General features: G+C 38.2%; 1 protein-coding gene across 1 annotated transcript in view; it reads right to left on the reverse strand.

Moving 5' to 3' along the window:
- Positions 1-17047, reverse strand: part of ANKRD12 (ankyrin repeat domain 12) — a 98764-nt gene extending 81717 nt beyond the window's left edge. Inside the window, exon 1 of the mRNA XM_010859086.1 lies at positions 16940-17047. The gene's annotated coding sequence lies outside the window, so the exon portion shown is untranslated. The remainder of the gene's footprint in view (positions 1-16939) is intronic.
- Positions 17048-17053: the final 6 nt, after the last annotated feature.

Consider the following 17053-nt stretch of genomic DNA (forward strand, 5'->3'; position numbering starts at 1 on the left):
CGGTAATTGCATTCATGTTCAGTCACTAAGGGCTTCCTGGTGGCTCAGAGGTTAAAGCGTCTGCCTGCAATGTGGGAGACCTGGGTTAGATCCCTGGGTTGGGAAGATCCCCTGGAGAAGGAAATGGCAACCCACTCCAGTATTCTTGCCTGGAGAATCCCATGGACAGAGGAGCTTGGTGGGCGTCAGTCCTCGGGGTCGCAAAGAGTCGGACACGACTGAGTGACTTCACTTTCACTTTTCAGTCACTAAGTCACGTCTGACTCTCTGCGATCCCAGGGACTGTAGTTCACCAGGCTCCTTTGTCCATGGAGTTTTCCAGTTAATACCAAAATGGGTAGTCATTTTCTACTCCAAGCAATCTTCCCGACCCAGGGATCGAACCCATGTCTCCTGCATCAGCAGGCACATTCTGTACCAGTGAGCCACCTGGGAAGCCCTTATATGGGAATTAATTATTTTTTAGGGACTTAGATTATTTGTTAGGAATAACCTAACAGATCTAGTATATCACACAAAAAGAAAAATGACAGATGGATGGATGCCTGAAGAATACCTCTACAGAACTAAAATTCTACAAAACATCAGCGTGGCTGCTGGGACCTTGTGGGGGTAGGAGGTGTAGTGGCAGAGACGAAAGGAAACTGAGAAAGTGGGTAAAGTACTTCTCTTGTCTGGAAGAAAGAAAATATATATATTTGAAAATATACATATTTAAATATATTTTAAAATATAAGATTAAGAAACTGTGGGAAATGAACAAAAATACAGTAAATAGAATGTAAATAATTTCCAATAGATATTAGGAAAATTACAATAAGTGAAAATGGTTTAAACTCATTAATTAAAAGATAGAGTCTCTAAGGTTGGGTAAAAATAAGACTCAGCAATATACTTTGTAAAAGAGACCCAAAAAGGATACAAAAACAGGTAACAATAAAAGGACAGGAAGAAGACACACTAGGAGATGCAACCCCAGGTTGGCAGACTCTTCTTTCAGCGCCATTCATCAACCATTCAGAGCCTTACTGATCTGCGGACAGCTCCCTGTCATTCCTGGGCCTGCGGGTTCCAGTTTTCCTTTTAGGACAGGGCTTCAATTCCTGCTTCCCAATATGCCTTTGAGTTTTTTTTTCCATTTCAAGCACCTGCTGATTCTGCTTTTTTGCTTTCAAGCTCAGATGTGTTTTTTAAATATTTTATTTTTATCTAGCTTTCCATATACATTACTGAAAAAGAAGGGAGTGTCCCCAGTCTGCCTCACAGTCCAGAAATCCCCAGAGCATACACTTAATAATGTCTTCATCTACATCATGGAATGGTAATGCTCAAATAATAAGGCTACGAGAAAATATTATCTTCACATATACAGTCTTTGGTGCATATAAAATATTCAAATACTGCCCTCTAAATTTACCAGCAATTTTACATTCGAACTAAAGAAAGTAAAGATGGAACCATATGAATGGAATGGAAATTCCTAACTTTTTGCCTGATCCAGCTTCCACTGGGCTACAGCTATGCTGAAAGTAAAAATGCTTCCTCCAAAATTGTTTTGAGAAAAAAATGTAACTAGCAAAAGACGAAATCAACAGAATTCAAATGACCCTTAAGAGTAGGGACTATCCCTGTGGTCCAGCGGTTAACATTCCATGCTTCCACTGCAGGTGGCAGTGGTTCCGTCGCTGGCTGAGGAACTAAGATGCTGTGAGGCACTGCCAAAATAAAATGGTTACTTTAAAAAATAATAATAAATAAAAGTTATGGAGCTCATCCTTTAAAAGAGAGAGACAGAGTCATTCAGTTAGGAAAGTGACTATTATTTTCTCTGTGATTTGATCTGGGAGACTTTAGTCCAAGATTCTATTCTGAGATCTACCAGACTTTTTGGTTGACCTTCATTACTTCTCAGTACTTCTGTTTCTTCTTGAAAGTAAAGTTAGGCTAGATTACACTGAAGAACGCCTATTCTTCCAAAATCCTGATTCCAGAGGTTTAGAACAATTTCACTCCATTCTACGTTTCTATGAATACAAAAATGACAGTTTAAACTACTAAACAATTTTGACATCCTTATTGCTGTGCTCCCCCATGCAAAAGGGCTTCTCTGGTAGCTGAGTCAATAAAGAATCTGCCTGCAATACAGTAGACCATCTGCAGCACAGGAGACCTGGGTTCGATCCCTGGGCTAGAAGATCCCCTGGAAAAAAGAAACGGCAATCCATTCCAGTATTCCTGCCTGGAAAATCCCATGGACAGAAGAGCCTGGCAGGCTACAGTCCATGGGATCGCAAGGGTCGGACACGACTTAGTGACTAAACCACCATTACCCATGCAAAAAAAGTAAACCATCAGACATAAATATTAAACACTTTCTATTTGCACAAAGACCAAAAGCTTAACTCCCAAACTAACAGAAAATCTTGAAGATAAATCTTAAATATGGCTGTATTTCTGGAATAAGAACTGGACCTCTCTACCATCTCAACTACTTAAACAGTTAAGAGTTTAGTTTCTGAAGTGGGTTCATGCCTGCTTTATCATACCTTCCCAAAGTAAGCTGTGGGTGATTTTCACCACAATGTTTCTGGCAGCTATTTCATAACATTTCCCCCACAAGAATATGATGGTTGTGTTTCAGACCAAGAAATTATATCATAAAAATCACAAATTTAACCAACAGCATGAAAAAGACGAAAACCACCACATCCTTTAAAATAAACTGTCTTCAGCACTGTCCTTAAGACTATATTTTCTACAGTTCTTAAGAGATGTCTATGGTCTATCTACATTAATTTTTATAATAAACAGGTATTACTTGCATAATATACAAATGAAAAAAATTTTAAATAAGTCAACTTCCACTTGGTTTGCTCTGGAGAACTACACAGTGTTCTGGTTAGAACCCAAGGGGAAAGACTGATGAGATGGCAGGTGAGAGAAGTACCTCAGACAGAGCTAGAGGAAGAAGTAAGAGGTACTTTCTGCATTTTATGTTTTCTAATCCAGCCATTAAAATATGAAAGCAAATAAAAGATTAGGGACAGAAGCTCAATCCAGTAAAATAGGGTGCACTTTGTGTTGGTGCTGCTGTACATTATCTCCTTCAAAAATCTAAAAGTGAAAGTAAAAGTTGCTCAGTCGTGTCCGACTCTTAGTGACTCCATGGACTGTGCATGGAATTCTCCAGGCCAGAATACTGGAGTGGGGAGCCTTTCCCTTCTCCAGGGGATCTTCCCAATCCAGGGATTGAACCCAGGTCTCCTGAATTGCAGGTGGATTCTTTACAAGCTGAGCCACAAGGGAAGCCCAAGAATACTGGTATGGGTAGCCTGTCCCTTCTCCAGGGGATCTTCCCAACCCAGGGATCGAACCCAGGTCTCCTGCATTGCAGGCAGAATCTTTACCAACTGAGCTATCAGGGAAGCCCTAAAGCACAGCATTAATTTAGAAGACTGTATCAAGTAAATGCATTGTAAATAGTCAATTTAGTTTAGCTCTGTGTATTACCTTCAAAATTCTCAAAGGTAAACCAGAGGTATAAAAGAGAGCAGCACTTAGACAGGCAAATTGCTTGAAATATAAACAACCGAGCAAGGGTTCATGCTTGCTTTATCGTATCTTCCCAAAGTAAGCCATGGTTGATTTTTAGCACAATGTTTTCTGGCAGCTATTCCATAACATTTTCCCACAAGAAAATGATGATTGTATTCCAGACCAAGAAATTACACCCGCCCACAGAGAGCAGGCCACAGGGAAGGACAGCAAGAACTGAAGCACAGCAGGGGAGACAAAGAGGCTAAACAGAGGAGGAAGGGATCGACATGAAGCACCTCGTCACTTGATCTTTATGACGACAAAAGCCGACTTAAGGCTTTAAAAAAGTCAGTGACGCAATTTGAGTAGCGTGTTTAAAAGGGCTGTTGAGGGGAAAAAAGGGGCCACTGGTGAAACTCTGGAAGAAAGACTAAAGAGGAATAACAGGAAAGACATGGAGACCACTTCAAGTATGACAACCAGATTGTGAGATGGGAATAACAGTCCACAAGAGCAAGCAGGCTAGAATGACACCAGCAACAAGAAGCAGAAATGCTTTGAGAATACTTAAAACCCAATTATCCATTGTATTTGTCTCCCAATAGAAATGACTGAACAATATCTCAATTGTTTTAAAACATAAAGTTCCCATTACTTCATTAGATAATATTTACAAAAGAGAATGTAAAAATATTTTTTGGCATTGTCAACAGTGGATCATAAAGGATCACATTCTAACAATAGTTAGAATTTTTAAAGAAAAGTAATTGGCAGTTGGATTTAGAATGATCTACTTGCCCTCAATATCTAAGCATATTTACATATAAATTTATTTCCAGAACTGTAAAGGTCAATATACAAAATACTCATCTGCAATGGAGAGTTGACATAAATGACTTCTAAGAGTCTAAAAGTGCGTTGCTGGGGTTACTGACCTCTTTCTGGCCCGACAGGGCTCTAAATGTGTGACTTCCATAGGCCAGCAGAGGGCTGCAACAGCCCAGAGAAAACGGTCAGGCAGCTTTGCTTGCATCTCTGGCACTGAGTGGTGGAAAATTTACAATACTGAAAGTAGAGATCTAATAACCATGACGTACTCATTCCACTATCAACAGACTCTAAAAGGGGGCAAAGACCAATCCCCCAGATCCTGAAAACTAGCAACACTCACCACTAAGCATTCTGCCACCAGCTCCTTTCACTTATTGCAAAATAGTAAAGTATTTGGAAGCAGAACAAAATCTCACTAATGTAGGGTAATTAGAAGGGAAAAAAGCCAATCAAAATGAGTTAGCAATTTACACCTCCTTCCAGACCACTGCTCCACACTACTGCTACACGACTAACCTTCCTAAAATGATTTCGTGAGATTACTCTCACATCTACTTTGCCAATCTTTTCTGCATATAGTACAATGTTGAAATCTTTACTCTGCCTACATTTAAAGGTAGATTTCTACCTCGTGTATATAGGTAATCATTTTCAGTTCCACTAGTCAGCCCACCCATACTGTTATATACAATACACAAAGGAGCTGAAATGCAAAATGTCACCGTGGTGAACCCTGGACAAAGAAAGAAATTTACACAGGTCTAGGGAAAGGGTCGGAGAAGGCAATGGCACCCCACTCCAGTACTCTTGCCTCGAAAATCCCATGGACGGAGGAGCCTGGTAGGCTGCAGTCCATGGGGTTGATAGGAGTCGCAGACGACTGAGTGACTTCACTTTCACTTTTCACTTTCATGCATTGGAGAAGGAAATGGCAACCCACTCCAGTGTTCTTGCCTGGAGAATCCCAGGGACGGGGGAGCCTGGTGGGCTGCCGTCTCTGGGGTCGCACAGAGTCGGACAGGACTGAAGTGACTTAGCAGTAGCAGCAGGGAAAGGGTAGAGCCACTGCTGGAAAAAGTTTGCACAAAGAGGGAGATAGGACTTCGCTGGGGGAAGAAAGGATATGGCTCAGGCAAAGATATACAGGGGCCTTCAACTAAACTTGTAAATGTTTAATTCCTAAGGCTGCAGACAGGTGCCATATGCACACTATGCTATTTTCTGTACCTTTTAAATTATCTGAAATATGTGAAAATAAAAAACATTTTTGGTATTTTAACTTCACCCCTCAAAAGACAAGTAACTCTTGATCTGCTCAAGAGATCAGGCCTCTGGTCCATTCTCAGTACTATTCACCCTTTAATTCTGAATACACTCTAACTCATTTTTACAGCTTTCTTTAAAAATGATAGGTACATATTTTAGCCTTAAATGAAAGGAAAGGACTTTTAACTGTTTAGATAATTGCATATAGTTTGAATAGTGGCACATAAAAAAATAAAGAGATTTGAAATAAAAGGCATGGCATAAAAACCTAGAATAGTTTTTACGATAATCACAGCTTCTGCAATATAAGCCTGAAATCCTGAAAATCATCTTTATCTACACCCAAAATCTCTATGTGTTAGAGGTAGTTGAAGTCAGTACCCCTCTCAAGAGAGCAACACTTATGAAAGTATTATTTCTCATCTACATGCCACACCATTCCCACCCTGACCCAACCAATAACGTGGATGATAAACACTACTTCAATTATAGCCAAAGTTGTAGCTTCCACACAACTTCACACCAGGGCTGAATTGTCTGGGCCTTCTTTTAGTCCTGATCTACCACCTCTGTGTCCTGCACACTCTCCGACATAAATCCACTTACAATACTACCCACAAGAATTCAGGACAACTGCCAACTTTAAAGGAAGTATAACCTATAAAAATACCAAATGGCTGTATTATACACCTGAAACTAACATGACTGATACTATATATCAACTAGACAGCAATAAAACAACAATTCAGGGTAACTGCATATGAGTCATTTAAAAGGTGCTCTAAGTTGACTTAGGATAATAGTATGCATGATTGGTAGTTCTTTTTTGTCAGGTCATTTTAGGACATACACTGCTTTCCTGTCCAAGGATGCTGAGGAAGAGTAACGAGGAATGTGGTACAGAGGGAACAAAGCACAGTGAATTCCCTGCAGTCTAACAGCATTAAGTATGTGACATGAAAAGGGTGGTATGGTGGGAACTCCAACCCCAATGGCAAAGAGTATATGTCTATTTGGTTTCATTTTTAAAATAAAGCATTTCCTGAAATATAACAATGTAAATATTATGAACTGGGGGTAAAAAAGCAAATCTCACTGATGATGCCCATATTAAATAGCTTTATCTATAAGAAGAAATATCCTTTAAGTCTAAAAACATAAATTTAGGACTATTTAAGAATGTAACAGTTCTACATCAAAAACTGAACTTAAATTTCCAACTCAGTGATTCTTCGTCTTTTTTGGACAGACCCATCTCAAAGCCTGAAAGCCATAGGACCTTCCACTAAAAAATCTGCAATGTAACTTCCAGATGTTTACAGAGCCTCTCTGTAATTATGGATCCTTGTTTTAAGTAATTCTCTCTTCCAGCTAGATTTTAAGCTCCATACAAGCAGAAACTGTCTTCTTCAGATATATGCTTAGCAATGGTACCTAAAACCTTAATATCTAAGCACTTTTTCAATGATCTTCTTATCTGCTATATGAATTCTATACAACCTCTTGAATTATTTTCCAAGAAAACCTGTGTTATATTATTCCCCATATTGGAAATTTGTTTTTATCAAGCCCCTCTTCCTCGCAATCACAACCTTTTTCATCTGCTACCCATTTTCTTTCCTTTAGTCCCAATTCATCCTCTTACACCAGTCAGGCCATTCACCTGACGTTAGCACTGGGGTGATCCCTTAGAATGTGATGGAATCTGGGGTACAACAGTGAACAAGACAGACACAATCCATGTCCTTGAGGGCTCACTGTGTTCCATTCTACACCAACTAGAAAGCATTTGCATGATTAAAGAACACTGTCCCCTATTTCACATATTCAGTGTAAATTCTAAAAAAAACAAAACACTACAGCAAAGATCATATTAAAATATTCAGCGTAAATTCTTAAAAAAAAAAACACTACAGAAAAATATCAGTGAAGATCATATTAAATTCCTGCCTCAACAACGCTAAACGCAATACTGTTCATAAAAACATTTATTTAAAATTTGTTGGGTCTTCCTTGGTGGTCCAGTGCTTAAGAATCTGCCTTCCAATGCAGGGGATACAGGTTCCATCCCTGGTTGGAGAACTAAGATCCCACACGAGGCAGGGCAACTAAGCCCATGTGCCACAACTAAGACCCGACACAGCCAAAACAAACAAATATAAAAAAATAAAAGGTGTTAATTAAGCATGCACTGTTTAAAACCTTGATTATATCCATAATACTTGCTCACTGTGGCAAAGCTTGAAAATACAGAAAAATAAATTCATATTCAATATCCAGAGATAGTCTGTCACATTGTCAAACTGAATCATTCAAGAACTTTCCTTGTAAAAATTCATAATACAAAATAATTATTTTCCCCACAAAGGCTCAAATGTTATATATCATTTCATCTTTTTTTTCTCTTAATAATATCAACTTCTTTGAAGGTATAATTTTTTAAAGGAGCAAGACAATCACTGATTTAAACTCATCTGTACAATGAAAACAAACTTCAAAAGGGCATGTGAACAGAAGGGAAAAAAGTAGAAGCAATAACAGATATTATTTTCTTGGGCTCCAAAATCACTGCAGACAGTGAGTGCAGCCATGAAATTAAAAGACGCTTCCTCTTTGGAAGGAGCAAGACAGTGTATTAAGAAGTAAATACATCACTTTGCCAACAAAGGTCTAGACTCAAAGCTATGTTTTTTCCAGTAGTCACGAATGGATGTGACAGTCGGACCATAAAGAGGGCTGAGCACCGAAGAACTGATGCTTTTGAATTGTGGTGCTGGAGAAGACTCTTGAGAGTTCCTTGGACTCCAAGATCAAACCAGTCAATCCTAAAGGAAATCAACACTAAATATCCATTGGAAGGACTGATGCTGAAGCATCTTTGGCCACCCGATGCAAAAAACTGATGCATAGGGAAAGACCCTGATGCTGGGAAAGATTGAGGGCAGAAGGAGAAGGCAGAGACAGAGAATGAGATGGTCAGATGGTTAGACAGACTCAGTGGACATGACTCTGACCAAATTCTGGTCAACAGTGAAGGACAGAGGAACCTAGAGTGCAGCAGTCCATGGGGTCACAAAGAGCTGGACATGACCTACCAACTTTCAATAACAACAGAGTGATTGAGAATTTATGAGGACAGCCCATTATCAGTCACAGGATGTTTGTAACTATACCTCTGACCAAAGGATATGAAGTATCAATTCACAGAAGAGAAAGGGCAAATGATTATTTCTCCATGTTATTAGCTAATGATCAAATTCCTGTAGCTAAAACCAAATCCATTCACACCACATTTAAAGATGAAAGTCTTGGATAACAAGAAAGCGGTTAGATAATTTAAATGGAAGGACACAAATATTAATGTTAACCAACAACAGATAGGGACAGATTTATTTTCACTGGATATTGCAAAGCTGCTGAACAATAGCACCTGAAGGGGGAGGAGGAGCTAAGGAGGGGGAAAGTGTACTGGAAAGGAACAGTGAGTGAGCCCCTTTGCTGTTACACATTCCTGTTTACTTTCAATAGTGTGAGGACTAATAGAAGGTAAAGAAGTATTTTTTGGTCCTGTTTGACTGCAGCCTAAAGAGAACACTCATCTTCATTCTTGAGATGTTTTTATGAACCCTGTAAGACAGGGATAATTTCTGAAGGGTGAATAACCACTGCTGGGTGATCACCTCAACTAAAAATCTGCAAACAGATGACATGATCCTCTACATAGAAAACCCTAAAGACTCCACCAGAAAATTAGTAGAGCCAATCAATGAATATAGTAAAACTGCAGGATATAAAATCAACACACAGAAATCCCTTGCATTCCTATACACTAATAATGAGAAAAGAGAAAAATTAAGGAAACAATTCCATTCACCATTGCAACGAAAAGAATAAAATACTTAGGACTATACCTACCTAAAGAAACTAAAGACCAATATATAGAAAACTATAATACATTGGTGAAAGAAATCAAAGAGGACACTAATAGATGGAGAAATATACCGTGTTATGGATTGGAAGAATCAATACAGTGAAAATGAGTATACTACCCAAAGCAATCTATAGATTCTATGCAATCCCTATCAAGCTACCAACAGTATTTTTCACAGAGCTAGAACAAATAATTTCACAATTTGTATGGAAATACAAAAACCTCGAATAGCCAAAACAATCTTGAGAAAGAAGAATGGAACTGGAGGAATCAACCTGCCTGACTTCAGGCTCTACTACAAAGCCACAGTCATCAAGACCGTATGGTACTGGCACACAAGGACAGAAATATAGATCAATGGAACAAAACAGAAAGCCCAGAGATAAATCCACGCACCTATGGACACCTTATCTTTGACAAAGGAGGCAAGACTATACAATGGAGAAAAGACAATCTCTTTAACAAGTGGTGCTGGGAAAACTGGTCAACCACTTGTAAAAGAATGAAACTAGAACACTTTCTAACACCATACACAAAAGTAAACTCAAAATGGATTAAAGATCTAAACGTAAGACCATAAACTATAAAACTCCTAGAGGAGAATGTAGGCAAAACACTCTCCGACATAAATCACACCAGGATCTTCTGTGACCCACCTCCCAGAATATTGGAAATAAAAGCAAAAATAAATGGGACCCAATCAAAATTAAAAGCTTCTGCACAACAAAGGAAACTATAAGCAAGGTGAAAAGACAGCCTTCAGAATGGGAGAAAATAATAGCAAATGAAGCAACTGACAAAGAATTAATCTCAAAAATATACAAGCAACTCCTGCAGCTCAATTCCAGAAAAATAAACGACCCAATCAAAAACTGGGCCAAAGAACTAAACAGACATTTCTTCAAAGAAGATATACAGATGGCTAACAAACACATGAAAAGATGCTCAACATCACTCATTATCAGAGAAATGCAAATCAAAACCACAATGAGGTACCATTTCACGCCAGTCAGAATGGCTGCGATCCAAAAATCTACAAGCAATAAATGCTGGAGAGGGTGTGGAGAAAAGAGAACCCTATTACACTGTTGGTGGGAATGCAAACTAGTATAGCCACTATGGAGAAGTGTGTGGAGATTCCTTAAAAAAAAAACTGGAAATAGAACTGCCATATGACCCAGCAATCCCACTGCTAGGCATACACACTGAGGAAACCAGAATTGAAAGAGACAAGTGTACCCCAAAGTTATCGCAGCACTGTTTATAATAGCCAGGACATGGAAGCAACCTAGATGTCCATCAGCAGACGAATGGATAAGAAAGCTGTGGTAAATATACACAATGGAGTATTACTCAGTCATTAAAAAGAATACATTTGAATCAGTTCTAACAAGGTGGATGAAACTGGAGCCTATTATACAGAGTGAAGTAAGCCAGAAAGAAAAACACCAATACAGTATACTAACGCATGTATATGGAATTTAGAAAGATGGTAACGATAACCCTGTATGCAAGACAGCAAAAGAGACACAGATGTATAGAACAGTCTTTCGGACTCTGTGGGAGAGGGTGAGGGTGGGATGATTTGGGAGAATGGCGTTGAAACATGTATAATATCATATGTGAAACAAATCACCAGTTCAGGTTCGATGCGTAATACAGGATGCTTGGGGCTGGTGCACTAGGATGACCCAGATGGATGGTATGGGGAGGGAGGTGGAAGGGGGGTTCAGGATGGGGAACACGTGTACACCCATGGCGGATTCATGTTGACGTATGGCAAAACCTATACAATATTGTAAAGTAATTAGCCTCCAATTAAAATAAATAAATTTATATTTTAAAAATAAAAATTAAAAAATAAATAAAAATCTTCAAACAAATTGGATTGATCTTAAAAAAAAAATTGGGCTTCCCTAGTGGCTCAGACAGTAAAGAATCTGCCTGCAATGTGGGAGACCCGGGTTCGATCCCTGGGTCGAGAAGATCCCCTGGAGAAGGAAATGGTGACTCACTGCAGTATTCTTGCTGGAGAATCCCAAGGACAGGGGAGCCTGGCAGGCTACAGTCCACGGGATTGCAGAGTCGGACACGACTGAGCAACTAACACTTTCACAAACTTTAAGAAAAAATAATTCTCAAAATAATACATGAACATTTATATAACATAAATTTCAAGTTAGTTCTTGAGTAATAGTGTCTGGAGTTGGAGATATTCCAGTGACAACTTTCTGAAGTCTTTTTCGTAACTGCTGCTGCTAAGTCGCTTCAGTCGTGTCCAACTCTGTGCGACCCCAGAGACAGCAGCCCACCAGGCTCCCCCGTCCCTGGGATTCTCCAGGCAAGAACACTGGAGTGGGTTGCCATTTCCTTCTCCAAAGCATGAAAGTGAAAAGTAAAAGTGAAGTCAAGACTCTTAGCGACCCCATGGACTGCAGCCTACCAGGCTCCTCCGTCCATGGGATTTTCCAGGCAAGAGTACTGGAGTGGGTTGCCATTGCCTTCTCCATTTTCATAACTAGATATATAAAATTACTCTCATCATATATTAAAATAACACATGTGAAAGTAACAGTACAAAAGCGCAATAAAAGTTCTTTTCTTTGATCAACAAGTAACTTCCAAATAGTCAAAATTAAACTCTGGTAAAAAGGACTTATTTTAACTTAGAGGTTGCAAGAGTTTAGTACACAATATGAGAATATAAACCAAAGCTTTATTCCTCGTTACAATATTTTTGGGCAAATTATGGTAGGAAATATTTTATAAATTAAAAATATTCTCAACTACCTGGCATCATTAACCACCATCACTGATTAGTAAATTGCTATAAAGAATGTTTTTAGTATTTACTTCTACCCTGTTCGTTAAAGCTTCAGAAGTGGTAGAACAGAAAGGAAAGAAAGCTGTGTACAATGTGGCTTGGGTGGAAGAGAAAATAAAAGTAGGTGCCTCTTTCCTCTTCCTTTAGATTTGCTAATACTTCTCTTTCATAAAGCAGTCTAGCATTACTCCAGAAAATTTTAACCTGGATCCTATCCATGGTTCAATATCATCAGATTAGCGGACATTTTGATGATCTCAAGAATAGTTGTGAAATTCAAGAGATCTGACGTAAAAATACTTCATAAACTACTGAGGATATAATTTTTTACATACTATTATCTTTTACCGTGAATTTATATATCTATTTCTAGGAACAAAGACCCACGTACGCATGGTTTTAGTTTTCTAAGTCAGAATGCCAACAAAACTCCTATTTAGGAAGAACAACAGTCTGAAATGTAAGAAGCTACAGGACTCTCACAACACTTTTAAGCAATAAGGGAGTTTAAGAATATGGTATTTAATCACTAATATTTGTGGTATTTTCCCCAATTGTGGCCCAAATGCAAACTGATACGCAGAAGTGTAAGCAACTACATATTTCGAAACAATTTTAGTGCAATAAACAAATATTAAGCGATCAGCCAAAGAGACACAATTTTTAAATGCCAAAGAAATGATTGTGTAACTTAGCTTCATAATTTATCTTTTTTTTTAACCTCAACTTGGAAGTATTTCTGTGGAGGGTTCCACTTCTAACCTAGACAACTCCTATTTACCCTTTCTGACTCTATTCCTTTATAAAAGTCCTAAATGAGTCTGGTTAGTTATCTTTCTCCTTCACTCTTTGTTTTAAGTATGTTTCTTTATGATCTGAAAGGATACATGCACCTCAATATTCATTTGCAACACTGTTTACAAAGTCAAGACATGGAAGCAACCTAAATGCCCACTGACAGAGGAATGGATGAAGAAGCCATGATACAGATACTTAATGAAATATTACTCATTAATAATAAGTAAAGAGAGTAAAATAATGCCATTTACAGGAACATGGATGGACCTAGAGAGTGTCATATTGAAGCAAGTCAAAGGAGGAGGAGTACCATATGACAGCCCTTATACGTGGAATCTAAAAAGAAATGATGCAAACGAACTTACAAAACAGAGACAGAGCATGAACTTATGGCTGCTGGGCTGAAGGGACAGTTAGGGAGTTTGGGATGGACATGTATATATTGCTATATTTAAAATGGATAACCAACAAGAACCTACTGCTGCTCAATGCTATGTGACAGCCTGGATGGGAGGGGAGTTTGAGGCAGAATGGGTACATGTATATGAATGGCTGAGTCCTGGTTCACCTGAAACCATCACAACATTGTTAATCAGCTATACCCCCAGTACAAAATAAAGAGCTTAAAAAAAATAAAGTATATTCCCTTTTAACAATGAACATTAATATCAAGGTGGAGTCTGTTAGAACAGTTCTTAAAAAGCTGTTAACAACTGTAGTCCTTCGGTAGCTGGTGAGACTAATTTGCTTCTGACAACTAATGTAAAAAAAAAAAAAAAAACAACTATATCAACATCTCATGAAAAGGCTTGCTGGCCTACCTTCCACAATTCTTTGTGAAGGTAGAATGCTGGCTCCACAAATTTTTCACAAAGTCAGAAACTTAAGAAACACTGCCTTAAAACTTCTCAAAATCAGCTAAGCACTCTTAATTAGAGGTAGAAAAGAGAAATGGTTAAGAATGAGGACAGCACAGTCTGTCACTTTTTTGGGTCTGTGAATATCTGCACACCACATAACAGTTCAAAGCCTCATTTTTCTCAGCCGTAGTATCTGTTTTACGGGTTTGTTATGAAAATTATCTGAAATAGTTCACTTAAAAACTGAAGATTCTAAATGCTCAACAATGTTTATCATAACCTTTAGATTCAAAGTTACAAATAATCCATGTAACGCCATTACACTACAGTACTGATGTTCTGACTCTCAGTATTATCAATGTAAAGCACTAAAAGGAAAGGTCTCTAAACCTAACAGCAAAAGTCAACACTTAGTCCTAACATTCCTACAGGGTATATTTTATTTTAGATCTACAAGATAACCTTAACATGAACTACTCAAAAGCTGAGTTTACAAAGGAAATTACATCTCCTGTTGTTGTATATCTCGAAACTAGCAAAAAATTAACATTGTTACTAAGATACTTTAACTGTTACTTTTTAAAAGTCACTGTCTGTTAAAGAAACAGACTGTGCATGCATGAGTGTATATGAGAATGTTTTCAAATGCTATACGAAGAAACTTCATATTCTCCAGAGGAAGTCAGACTCTAACAACCACAATATTTAAAATGTTCATAAGAGGCTTTACTAAGATTAGAACTAAGCAGGGATCAGAAAATGTATCTACAGGGAGTTATAATCTGTAAAACAGCAGGTGCTCAAAACACGGAAGGTAAGACTAAGCAAAAACCTAGGGATCTAGACACCTCAGATAATACAGTAGAGAACTGTTATTCTAAAAATATCACCACTTTTTATATGCATAAAAGCTTATACAATATAATGTGCTTTCCATATATAATCATATTGGGCCATCAAAAATGCTGTAAATTATGTAACAAAAGGTTTTGTTTTGCTGCAAATTACAAATGCAAGGCTCTGAAAATTAATATGATCTGTCAAAAACCAGTTAGGAAGTGACAAATCAAGAATTTAAACCCCAGTCCTCTCACTTATATTTCCCCTGTTCTTTCCACTATTCCATAAAGCTACTTCTTAAAAGAAAGAAGCAAATTAGCACCTTCACAAAAAGAAATCTCTAGGCCAAACCACAGACATTTAATTATTAGCTGTGCTGAGTTGGGGAAGTCATTTCCCCTTATCAGGCCTTTATTTTTTCATCTGTAAAGTGAGGTAAACGGATTAGAAAATTTGAAGTCCCTTCCAGTTCTAAGGATAAATCTCTAGACTGTACCCTTTAAGAGTACCAGCATTTTACAAATACATGTTGATGTCAGCTTTAGCAATGAGTTCCAAGTCAGAAAGTGGTGTCATTAGCTATTAAGCAACGTATGGCAATTACTGGATAAATTCTTCACACTCATCTGATAGATGCTGCTTCAGTAGCATCAAGTTTATATACAGAAAGCTGTCTAAATCTTTTCTAGACTACAATGGAAATTAAATATCACTAATCATTCTCTCTTTAGACTGAAACCATGCTCGTGCTGCGATTCATGGGGTCGCAGAGTCGGACACGACTGAGCGACTGATCTGATCTGATCTGATGCTCTTAAAATATAAGAATGGTTTAAAGAAAATTTAACCACTAGTCAACTAGTACCAAAAAATTGAAAATTTTTTAAATTATTTTTATTCCCTAGAATAAAAACCTCTTTTCCAATGAAGAGTTTTCCAAATATCCCTCAAAGAGTATCAGGTACATGTTTCAGCAACTTCTATACCGAAAAAAAAAAAAGTAATATACAAGCATTTTGATAAAAACATCTTCCATTTAAATTCATTCCACCAGTTAGGTACTTATCGCCAAACAAAATTCAAGCTTTTCTCCCCTTCACAGTATCAGGGAGCTAAAGTCAAAGACTGCACAACATACTTCCACCTATTAAGTTCTTTCCTCATCTAAGTATTTTTTTCTTACTCTTCCTCAGTCTTCATGGAATACACACCCATGGGATTTCCACTTTCCCAGCTTTGCCTGTTCATAAAACCATCTTAACAACAACTGTGGAAACCAGAGCGCTTATGACCATTATAGGCCTCTTTCTCTTTTCCTTTCATGAATACTAGTTAGGTTTTACTTCATTTTAACACCTTGTCTGTCCTTAAAATAGAATACATATCTTGAATAGTTAATCTTGACCTTACTTACTCAACCGTTCGCAGACCTTTAGAAATTGTTAGAGCTTGTGTCAACTATAAAAAATTTTTTAGTAAACCTTCCCCCTCTTGCCTAGGAAACATTTCAAATGTTTACAGGTTTTTGCGTTTAGCCCAAATTAAAGACTTTCCCCAACAAGCTTAGTTAATATAACGACTTGATCTTACACAGTCGGCACTATCTCATTTTGTTTTTTAAGCCTCTTGGCACCAATATAGCGTATGTTCTGCCAGTTCTGAGCTAATCTCCAGGAAAGCCTTTGTATAACGATTGAAGAAACTGAAACAGATCAGTGCCCAAGATTTTTAAGAGCCTACACGAGCATATGTTTTTAATCAGCAGTCAATTTATTTTAAAATAGCTATTTCACCAGTTTGCCTTCTTCCATAATTCACATAAACCGTTTTAAAATAAAAAAGGACACACGACTGAGAACACAGGTTCAGGTCAACTTCAGGATCAGAGGATTTTCCGAAGCGTTGCGGATGCCGGGGTCTGAATCCCCGGCATCGGGTTGGCCGCGGGCGTCCAGTGGACACCACACTCTCGACCACTACGCCGCTTGAAGCGTTCCCTACGGCTTCAACGGGTTTAAAAGTGTCAACTTCCCGTCCCAAACTGTTTCTTACTGTTATTATTAAAACAGCTGTCAGCTGGGCTCCGGTGACCTCTTTGTACAACCGTTTATTCAACGCTTTGGGATCCTCGAGGATGCGTCACGGCGGGTTACCCTCGAACGAGCT

Source organism: Bison bison, unplaced genomic scaffold (genome assembly GCF_000754665.1).
Source record: "Bison bison bison isolate TAMUID 2011002044 unplaced genomic scaffold, Bison_UMD1.0 scf7180017864453, whole genome shotgun sequence".
In the NCBI taxonomy this organism is placed as follows: Eukaryota; Metazoa; Chordata; class Mammalia; order Artiodactyla; family Bovidae; genus Bison; species Bison bison.